Here is a 12,434-nt window from a genome sequence, read left to right as displayed (position 1 = left end):
GAAGTTCTCTAGAAGAGTAGTCTTAAGGCGTGAAATGGACGTACCTTGGTAAGTGAGCCATGACGGCTTATTTATAGTGTTTGTACAATAAATGCCCTTAGGTTATTTATTGCAAGTGAGCCTTGGGCCTTGATTGGCGGCTGAATAGCCTTTTAGACTGTAGTGGGTTTGATGTTGTTGCTGTGAGCCTTTGGGCTTTGGACTTAATGGCCCAATTGGTATTCAATTGGGAGCCCAAACAATATATATTTCATTCTCTGAGTTATTTGCTTGTGTTGATGTATGCACTTTTATTTTGTACTTTACTTCACTTCCATTCAATTTCATTTGTTTCAGTTTAATTCAGTTCAGTTCAATTCCATTCAGTTTAGTTCATTTAAGTTCAAATCTTCAGCCAGTTCAATTTAGCCCAGCTCTTCAGCTCAGCTCTTTAGCTCAGTTCAATTTAGCTCAGCTTTCCAGTTCAGTTTAATTCGATTTAATTATATTCGGTTCAGTTTAGCTCTATTTAATTCAGTTTAGTTCAAGCAGATAAAACTCAGAAAATTAAGCCCTTAATTAATTAAGATAGCTAAGAAAAAGTTGTACATTAAAAGGAAATTTTATAAAGGGATCAAACATAAAATTATACTGAAAAAATACACTTTTATATAACATATATAGTTCATGTTGTCCTAAATAATTATCGTTTTAAAATATCGCGCCCTCTGTATATACTATACTACATTAGCTCCCGTGCACACACGGATATTTAAAAATTATTACTTGACTATCTTTTTTATAAAAAATTTAATTGAATTATTTATCCCTTTAATTTATTCCGTAATTAATAATATCGAATGTACTCATTTTATCATATTTTAACTTACCACGTATTATATATTTTATATGTTTAATATAATGATCTGACAAAAATATTTGATATATTTAATATGCTAATTTGGCCAAAATATTGAATAGGAATATTTTCTATTATTGATATGACAGTTTGACTAAAATATTACCAAAATTTTAATAATGGCATAATTCATAATCCTATATTTTTTTTCCCATATATAAACATTTATACAAAAGGAGAGAAAATAAAAAAAGAAAAAAGTAAATATGTCTTTTTAGAAAAGAGTTTTTGGCGAGAAAATTTTTCACCAGGAAGTGACACGTGTCATTCCTAGTGTGTCTTTTAGTATATATATATATATATATATATATATATATATATATATATATATATATATATATATATATATATATATATATATATATATATATATATATATATATATATATATATATATATATATATAGAGTAATAGATAGATAATATCATTTTCCTTAAATTTATTAGAACGTATATTTATATTTGATAAATTCTTATTTTAAGAAATTGTTTTAAGTTACGAAATCAATGTTGACCTTGCTAGCATCCTTCAACTACAAGTGATGATTAAGGGGTAAAATAATATATGATAAACGGCTACTTAAATTGGTAAACGGTCATGCACTTATGTATGCATGTGATGAGAATCTATCTAACCTTCTCCAATTGTTTAACCACAGATTTAATCCAGTGTTAATGCCTTCACTCTATTTTATTTTTTCTGTTAATTATCCTAAGTGTTACTACAATTCGGTTGTATAATATACAAACGTTTTTATGTGGAGAGGAGAGAAGCTCGACAAGGAGATTCTGTCCGTTTTTTTAACAGGTCAAAAGAAGGGACCTTATTGATCCAACATCTATTACAGGTTATCCCTAATATACTCCATATTTTGTACTCAGTATATGAAGTACTAGTTGCTAAATCCGCGTTAAGACCGTATTTTTTTTAAGGTAAATATGATTCACATTCTATACCCTAAAATATACTAGTACTAGTCTACTTTTTTTTTTTTTAAGGTAAGAAGAAGGACCCTACTGAACCAGCACCTAGCACAGGTTAACCAGCCAAGCTCCACAGGTCATCGCTTGAGCCACTCCCAAGCATTTTTGCAGTTGATGGGGCTTGAACTTGTGACCTCCAAGTCACAAGGTGAGTTCCCCACCAACTCCACCAACTTATGTTGGTTACGTAGTACTAGTCTACTTACTCCCTTCATTTCCTAACAAGGCTCAATTTATACCCTAAGAGAATTCTACTCCGTATTCTCTATCAACTTCTATCTATAGAGTATGGAGTAACCTAAATTAGCAAAGTAGGAGTATTACTCCCGATGTTCTATGAAGAAGATGAATTCTAAGAACATATTTAACTGTTCTAAAAGAAATACAGAGTACATATCTAACTGTCCAAATAGTCCCTGAATTCCTTAAGGTACATACGAAATATCAAGAGTTTGCCGGACATTAAACGCCTAAATATAGTTTTTTTTTAGTGTACATAGGAGCCACATGTAACGTGCAGGTAACATATATATATATATATATACTTGTATGTAGTAGTATTTGGTGAGTAATTAACCAAATTTTACTCGATCACTTTTAACATTTCTTAGCTTTTATATGCAAAAGACTAGGACATATATATATATATTAAGAGTATTATTTTAGATTAGTACTAATCATTATATGGTCGGGTCATCTTTGGCTAGTCAACGGCTCATATTTGTTTACATATGTATACTTTTTTGTAAAATGAGTTCAACCTTACGGTTTGCGGGTCATACACTTTGGTATAAGGGGCCCGGGAAACATAAAGGAACTCTTATCCTCACTGGTTTCAAGAACCCTCACTTGACAAGATAAAGTCACAAATAGTTTTAAGGATCGTTTAAGATAGGAAAATTTGCCAAAAAGGACCTTTTATAACTCAAATTTTGCGAGAAAGGACCTTATATAATTTTTTTTGTGAGAACACACCTTAAAGTAACTTTTTTTGCGAGAAAGGACCTAAGGGAAGTTTCCGGCATTGATTTAGCTTTTCCGGCCATTTACTTGCACGTGAGCAGCACGTGTGGCTTACGTTGGCTAAAGACATTGATTTTCCCGAGTCTTGAATTTTCAAGCTTGATTTTATTTCGATTTTTTTTTTCAACTTTAAGTTTTAAAGCTTAGAATTTTGGAGGAAAATTGGGTGTGATTAGCAAAATAAAGCCACGCGTGCTTCTCACGTGCAAGTCAATGGCCGAAAAAGCTCAGTCAATGCCGGAAATTTATTTTTGGTTGTCTTTCGCAAAAAAAAAATTACATTAAGGTGTGATTTCACAAAAAAAATTATATAAGGTCCTTTCTCGCAAAAAAATTTACATTAAGGTATGTTTTCACAAAAAAAATTATATAAGGTCCTTTCTCGCAAAATTTGGGTTATAAAAGGTCCTTTTTAACAAATTTGCCTTTAAGATAAGAGTTTTTCCAAGTGAGCCAAATTAACCTTGGTTGGTACTCCTTAATTATGTAGTATTGTAACGTATTTTGTACGAAGTTAATTAGTATAGCTGTATTATAAGGTCGTATACTGCTTAAGACTTGAATTGTAAATAACTTTTCTTGATATTTTTGCTAAGAAGCTACGGAGTAATTAACTTCAACTAGAAGAAAATAATGCAAATTGTTAGATGATGTTCAATATAGTAGATTCGAAGTAACTTTAACGTACTTCAATATAGTCGGACTGATTGGACTTTTTTTGTGTTTTTTTCAAAAAAAAAGGTAAAGAAATTCCGCATAGTTTACCTGTTCCAGATTAATAGACTAAACACTTAACAAATAGAGGTGGTAGGGATGGAAAACCTTCCATCAAAATGTTCTTAAATAGACTCGAATTAATACTGTATGGGTACATGAAACTTGTGGGCATTGTGGGTCTCCATGTACTACATGTCTACATAAAAAGATATCACAAATTAATTAGGACAAAAATTACCAATCGACATGCGGACATATACATCCCCACATCTACATTTTAATGGACGCCTTTTTTTTTTTATATATATACTCCGTATATGTGTCATGTAGTGTCGTGTTGAATCGTTAAAAAAACGGATCGAAATCCATGACCATAACACTTTATTTCTGTGTCTAGTTTATGTCGTGTCGTATTTGTTTAATAAAATTGGTACGAGTACAATTTTAAAGGTTTATCATCAATTTAACTACATTAAATTATCAGTTGTATTTTTTTTATTACGTGGGTTGAATCGTGTAAATTTCGTATTGAGAATCTCATCAATAACTACCCATTTAATTTAACGTGTTGCAAAACCTTTAACACTAACCCACTTTTTTCCTGTTCATTTCGCTTAGCTAGTGACAAATTTTGTGATCTCCACCAATATAAATTATAAATCGTGCATTATAATGTATATACGGGTCCAACAGTTATATAAATATCAACGAGAGTCGATAAGTTTAGAAAATTGGGTGAGAATATGAATTAAATATCAAGAATTCAGATGATAGTTTAGTAGCAACGAAAATGATCTATTATTTTCTTTGGAAGAATTCAATTAATTTATTATAAATTTATAAGTAGGTTTGACAAAATTAAAAGACAACACCAATATTACACAATAAATACAATGTCAAAGTAGACATATACATGTGGGGAAATGTTATGTTGGCTGTTTCTCCAAACTCTTGCAAATAATGTGTCATGGAAAATCAGGTGGTATGTCCAATGCCCATGCATCAATTATATAACTTGCGTTATTTTCGGCTTATATGCATGTAGGAACAATTTTCATTTTATGTGTATTGATATGCTACCCGGGATGGTGGTGAACATGTGCAGGGTGAGTTCATCCTATACGGGACTCTTGAAAACGAGTCCTTAAAATTAAATCGCTATTTCGTTATATTATTTCACTATATACAAAGAGAAAACACATGGGTTGTGATTAAATTGTTTGATTTTTGGATGTATTTTGAATCCTACTTGTTTAATCTTCAATTTTATCATAAAATTGATAGTTTAATAAAGTTTTCTTATTAATAAAAAGAAATAAAAATCGTATATGTCTTTATAACAATGAATTAGGACCCAATATCAAAATTTGCATATATAACCTTTTTCATTGTAGGTATTCGTAGTTCAGCTTGATAGAAATTTGAGAACACACGCGGAAGTTTTGATGGACCTTAATAATATATCAAAATTGCATTTTCATCATTGATTACATTAATCATTGATTACATTAATAAGAATTGTACAACAATATTTGCGAGAGTCCATGTCTCTCACTTATCTTTTTGGTAGAACTCTTGCTTCTACCCCTCACTCATGTTTTTTGTGGGAGCTCTCTTGATTGGCTCACCTCTCAACTTAGGCATACAACATATTTATAGTTGGTGTATCCTAGTTTCTAGATTTTTCTACACTTGTCATTTATCTAGATTTTTCTTAGGATTTTTCTAGAAATTTCCTAAGATTATTCTGGATTATAATTTACAATTATATATTTCAAGATTATTCTACATTAATACATTTTGCTACTAGATTTTTACAGTCATATTATCTAGATTTTTTTAGATTAATGTTTCTAACACCGCTCTTAGTTTCATGGTACAGAGTAGTATATTTTTCATGGAAGAATTACACACAATATGAGTTACGAGGTGATTGCATATACTTAGTTCCCATCGGTTCTAGAAGTTTAAACCTTGTTTCCGGTTCCAAATTTTTTGATATTTTTTTTTGACTTAGTTCCCACCGGTTCTGGAAATTTAAACCCTGTTTCCGGTTCCGAATTTTTTGTCCTTTTTTTTACCGACTTCAGTTCCACTAGTTCACACAAGTTGCCAATTGCTCTATAGTTTGTAGCATTAAATGCACAACTTTGTGGATGTCAACTAGTTTAATTGGTAAAGTTTTAAAGAGGTGGTACCCAATACCTGAGATCGAATCTTATTTACACCATTTATCGCCTTGCACTTTAAACCTCTCTCTGCCAAATAAAATAGGGCACAACTCTATTTTTCATTAATTTCTGCTTAAATTATTTTTTAAAACAAATAAGTTCATACAATCGAACGTGTAAGTGGAAAGCATTCACATTTAAGTATTTACCAATTTCTAAGACCTTTAATATGCATGTGACAAGAATCAAGTTGCAATTTATCTAATTGATACGAAGTACTCTAATCTACAATAACTTCCAATGAAGGAGTAAAAAGTTTGATGACATCAACATGACATTAAAATGAGTCAATAATTAAAGTAGCTTAACACAATACTTAATTTGATAAAGACAAATAGACCCATGATCGTGTATAATTTAGATGTATAGCTATTTTCTTTTTAGCCAAAAAAGGATAATTTGGATGGAGACGCATGTTTTGCGACGTAGGGGAAACTCGTAGCTCCTATTAATTGCTTTAAAAAGAAAAGCATTGCTTTCTAGTGTAATTAAGTTACAACCAATTAACCAAATCTTTTGATCCTTAGTTTAGTTTTGATGATGACAACGTAAACTTCTTGATTATTGTTTAAATGTGTTATTGTAAAGATCCAAAATCCTCTAATGAACAATGCTAAGTTAGGGAGTGTCTGGACAAACTAAGCGTGTAGAATAAATAACAAGCAATATAAGGAGCTACTGCGAAGAACCAATCAATTTGCAAAAGTTGGAACCGGAGATCCTTAGCGGAGATCTTCGGCGAAGATCCTCAGCAAGATCCTAAGCGAGATCCTAAGCAAGCTCCTAAGCGAGTTCCTCGTATATTATCAGGATCCTCGATGTTCCAGAGAATGAACAATGCGGGAAGCGTTCAAGCAAAACTTCCAGAGGTGCCAACATAAAAGCTACAACATATGAGTTTATGTTTAGATTTTATGTAAGTATTTTAATAATGTTTATGCATAATATGGAACAAAAGGAACACGTGTATTTTAATATGTTTTTGAGAAAATATAAATTGTAAATAAAATAAAGTTTTATTAAAGAAAAATCTTTGGAAAATAAATAAAATAATTTTCATAAAAATAAACGTTGAATTCTGTTTCAGAATTCCTTGTTTTCCAAGAAAAACGTTTTACTTGTTCCTAAAACTGCTCCCACTATTTTCTCTGACTAAACGTGTTAAAAGTGGTTTGAAGTAGTCTACTTGTTTATCCCAAGTTACGTGCACGTTACTGCTCCCAATAACTGTTAGTGACAGTTGAGGGGAACATGGAAAACTAACATAGGGAAACTAACATAGGAAAACTCCTCCATAAAAGGAGAAGTTTTTTCATTACTCAAATCATAACTAACAATGCATATTATTTCTAAAAGAGCTTAAGAGCTTTTACATAAGTCAGTTTACAAAAGAGCGTGTTCCCCAAATTCCTTTATTACATAAGTTTTATTAATTGCTAGAGTTTCATAAGTCGAGTTGTAATTGTGGGGTTTAAGGATTGGGTGATCCTTGAGTTGTGGGTGTAAGAATTGAGTGATCCTAGAGTTTTGGGTTTAAGGGTTGAGTGATCCTTGAGTGACTTAGAGTTAAGTTAGTAAGAGAGTGTGAAAAGATTAGCACAGTAATCAACTGAGATTGTTGTGAGGAACTCATGTTCGAGAGGAACTCGAGTTATTGAGTGTATTGTATAGAAGGCATTACAACGTATAAAAGAGGTTGAGGTTTTCTTCTTGATTAATGTCAAGAAGTTTCTTCATTTTCACATTCTTCTTGTTTATTGATCGTTGTTCCTTTAACGTTTAAATTCTGAAAGGAACACCCCAAGTTCCTAGAAACAATTTCACCCCCCCTCTTGTTAATGTTCCTACTGAAATATCAAAATCATTAATCAATAGAGATTTTAATGAAATTGATTTTGACACACCTCTGGCGAGAGCATACAAAAGTATCCTCTTGTCACATGAGGTATTGAGGTGTGCCAATATCAACTAATTGTGTGATAAATCATTTCTCATACTTCATCTATGCAAGTCTACAATTAATTTGTATGGTAGATCGTTGTGCCTCATTTTCATTATAGTTTTGAGTTATACACCATTTTATATTTACGGGTTTACATACTAACATATTACTACGAAGGGGAAGATGGGAGTATAGTGAGGAAATATAAGAGGTGTGTATGTACATGAGGTGTGTCAAGATTCAGACTATATTACTAAAAAGGACACCATATCACAAACTAAAAAAATCAAATCAGACCAGACAATACCAAACCAGGATCATACTCCTCCCATTCCATCCTTTTTTTTTTTTTTTGAAAGCAATGCATTAAACATTCAAACAATTGTCATGTCATACAACATGGCGAATAACTACTAAAGGAAACTCCTTAAAATTAGAAGGATGATGATAAAGGTCGCAAGTTGCGACAACACTTAGTTGTCGCAATCTTTCGTGTTGCAGTTTAATTGGTACATATAGGCGACACGTAGGCTAAGAGTCATCATAATATTTTTACTATCAATGCAATATATTTACTATGAAAATATGTAAATAAGGTAGTCAGTATAAATAAGGAAACAAATTAGAATATTAAGATTTTTCTAGCTTTTTTTGAAACATTTAAAATAGGATATATAAATTAAATATTTTAGTTTCCAGTTTAAATCATAACACATAAACATGCCATGTCATCATTGTGACACGGCTTAAAGGTCGCATGTTGCGACCTTTATCATTTTCGAAATTAGAAAGATTAAAAAAAAAATGGCAATTTGGAAGAAATTAAAAGATCGATATAATCATCCATCAATGTCACACAACCAACTCCATGCATTGTCAACTAATTAACTTCCCATATAGACGTAGCCATCTAAAACCACTTAGTCAACTCCTCAACCTAACGTCCTAACCCCACCGGTCCACCACCACATCAAACACTACATTAACCCGGCCCAAAACCTTTCTAGTCGACCACCAAACGGGCCATCTCACGGCTTAAAAACTGTCATCGTTAACATTCTACGTCCAGTAACCATTTTTTTATTTGTGCAAATTAATTGTCATCGTTTAACACCCTATTTATGTACTACATCTATTTCAAAAAGATCTTTACATTTTTACATGAACTCCGGTGCAATGTTTGACCGTTAATATATCCAATTCTGTACGACAAAAAATTATAAAATTTGATATTTATAAAATACATTTTGAGACGAATCTAACAACATATCTCATGATAATTTTTTATAGATATAATAGTAAAAATTTATAGTCAAAGTTTTGATTATTGAACACATTTTTCAAAGCGTAAAGAACTTAATAAAACGGAGGTAGTATTCATTATTTCATTGTTAGACATATGATATTCAATTATTCAAACATAATCATCAAGGATCCAAATAAGTATACCCGTGTCCCTCGTAATTATACATCCGATTAATTTTTTTTTGAACGTTCAACGATATTTAATTATCGTAATAGAGATCACAAATAAACACCACAAATCTATACCTAGGAACACCATAGATTATTAGAAGTCATGTGGCATCTCATTATTAGAAGGCATGTGGCATCTCTCCTTTCATCCATCATTTTGTTTTGTTTTTTTTTCAATTTTTCTTTATTGTTTCTATGATTTACAACTTCTAATGCCTCTTCCACTCCATTTTCCTTATTCAACGTCAAGCTATTAATAGTCTAATACTTCCTCCGTTCCACAATAGATGCATCGTTTCTCATTTACGCACTATACATCAATCAACTTTGACAATCATTTTTTCATTGTTGTGTAAGAAAAAACATAGTCAAGTGAGATCTTGTTAAATTCATATTAATGCAAGGATTCAAAATATCAACTTTTTATAATTTTTACTTATACGCATTTAGAGATATTAATGTTCAAAGAAGCGTGTTGGCATGCGTGCAAATAGAAATTATGCATCCTTTGCGGAACGGAGGAAGTATATTCATTAGTCTCTTCCACTCCACCCCTTTAACATCCAATATTTATTCGAGATATAATTTTTATATTTTTCCAACCTTCAAATTACACCTCTATTTAATTCATATATTACCAAAAATCAGAAGTACTCACTAATTAAAACTTTAAAAGACATCTTAACAACCACTACACAACCATCCATTCTATAAACGGACTCATAAGCTAATTAAATCAATTAACATCACAAATGAAAGTACGTTAAGAAACCCTATCTAGTTAATCAGTTAAATTGCGAAAAGACAAAAGGACCACCCAAAGTTGGCAACTTGTATGAATCGTCATGTAAATCAACCTCAACAAAAGTCTACATACACATTGAAAAAGGTAAAAAGGTCAGACGATCATTATTCCTTGCCGACCTTTATCACAAGAGAAGATCAAAAGTAATCCTATAACCATGAATTGAAGTATCATATTTTCACATTAATTATCTAATTAATGATAATTACAATGAAATAAATAATACAAAGTAATAATAATTGGGCCACCTCTTGCTGCGATGGAACATGCTTAAAGCTCAAGGTCCCTAAAAAGGTGGTACTCCTAGCTAGCCTATCCTACAAGATATCGCAGACCCCCTCGTGTGGTTGCTAAGTTTCCCTTTTGATTTAGAGGGTTTCTGAGACTCTACCAGCTAGAGTCTTTGAAGACTATATCAAGGGTATAAAGGTAAATGCAAGGGGATGAAGTTGTTTGACCCACTTTTTATTTCTTTCTCCTTTTATTTCTCATTCTCTCTCTAAAAATCTGGTCCAAAATTCAAAATTCAAAAAATATAATTTGTTTTCCTTTTAATTATTTTGGGGAAATATTGTTGGCAACTGTAAATTGTAATAACTGATGTAATAAAATTTAACACCCAACTTTTCACTTTCTCTCCTAAAACTTACCTGGGAAGCTTCAGTTCTTGCAGTTCGTCTCCCGCTCGTTTCGTTTCTTCTCCCTCCAAATTCGGAATCATCAATCGATTAACCGCCTCCCATTCTACAACTTCGTAACTGCCGTAAAACCGCCGCACTTCTTAACTGCCGTCCCGTACTATATAATTGATAGGAGGTTGAAGTTTTTTCTTGCGAGAGGAAGTTGGTGAATTGCGAAATCTCAGGTAAAGAGTTAATCTTTATTGAAGAATATTGTATAGGTATTCTGCTGTTATAATCTAGGGTTCATTTCGATTTTGGGTAAAAATTTGATTTTTATTAACAATAATATAATTAGGGTTTATAATTATGGATTTGGTATGATTTTTATGCAATTCTGATATAAGTTGGTGATTATTATGCAAGTTGTATGATTTCTGGAATATAGAAAGTGTTGATTTTTTACATAGTTTGGAAATTTGCATGCAATTTTACATTGTAGTTGGAAATGACTTTGTACTCTGTACTAAATAATCTTTATCTGATTCAAGTTAGTAATGAATTTGTAGTCATAAATCTTTATCTGAATTATAGTTATAATACGTATTAATTAGATGGTTTGGAGTGGGTTCTGTTATAATAAATTTGATTAATAATCCCGAGGTACAAAAATTGTTCTTTAATTGTCATTTTGATTTCTGCTTATGTTGGTCAAAATGTTCTTAAAATATGTTAATGTTTGTGTATTTTGTCATGAATATCCCAAAACATGGTTACTCGTTTATTGAATTGTTATATAAATTGACCAAACGTAGGGTTTAATATTGCTTATATTTGTTATGTTTTGGTTATGTGTTCATCTGTTGCTTCTTATTCAGTGTCGTATTTGTTTGGTAATGCCTAGCTGTTCTGAAAGTTCAAAATCCTGAAGTAATTGTTAGTTTGTTATTCAGTTTCTTATTCACTTTATTGGCCCCTTGTAATTTCAGGATGGTCTTCAAAAAGGGTCACACCGGATCAAATAAGCAATGGGTGAGTGTTGTTAAGTGTTGTTTATATAATTTTATGATAGCCATATAATATTTTGGTTGGTATTACTTAATATTGTATATGTCTTTTCATTAAATAATCATGAATATGTTTGTGCATTACGTAATCATGGAATTTGTTTTCGTATATTAGCAGAAAATTGCAATGAATGAAGTTTTTAAGGATAAACCTCCCCAGGTACCCGGCACTAGTAACCGTAAGAAGTATGTGGAACCGGAAATTGATGAAGATGATGAAGAGTACGAGGAAGATCTCGTTGGATCAGGGGATGATAGTGAAGATACTGTTAGGTTATGATACATATGACAATTCATAAATCATGCGGAAACAACCATTTAGCCAGGAATACATATTATTTACACATAATCATATAGCATAGTTTAGATGCATACTCTTTGTTGCGTGCTTTCCCTAGCTGCGCCCGAACCGAACAAGAACAAGTCTTTAGGACTCCAAGTGTCGTCCCTCCGTAGATAGTCCACAGCACGTCCGGATCCGCCTTAAGATTGACCAACTAGAATCGCCCTTAAGGTACTAGAATTTTCGGCACTCTTAGGTAAGAAATATGACTGAATTTTTCTCTCAAAACTCACTTTGAATACTTGAATTAATCTCTGAAAATATGTGACCCTAGGCACGTATTTATAGAGTTATGGAAAGGGAATTGGAATCCTAGTAGGATACGAAT

General features: G+C 31.8%; 1 long non-coding RNA gene across 1 annotated transcript; it reads left to right on the top strand.

Moving 5' to 3' along the window:
• Nucleotides 1-10,744: 10,744 nt before the first annotated feature.
• Nucleotides 10,745-12,028, top strand: LOC130469453 (uncharacterized). Its single transcript, XR_008929996.1, has 3 exons — nucleotides 10,745-10,941; nucleotides 11,686-11,728; nucleotides 11,924-12,028. It is a non-coding gene; the product is annotated as an uncharacterized lncRNA (long non-coding RNA).
• Nucleotides 12,029-12,434: the final 406 nt, after the last annotated feature.

This window comes from Spinacia oleracea, chromosome 3, assembly GCF_020520425.1.
Source record: "Spinacia oleracea cultivar Varoflay chromosome 3, BTI_SOV_V1, whole genome shotgun sequence".
Lineage (NCBI taxonomy): Eukaryota > Viridiplantae > Streptophyta > Magnoliopsida > Caryophyllales > Amaranthaceae > Spinacia > Spinacia oleracea.
This window is presented reverse-complemented; position numbering and strand designations above follow the sequence as displayed.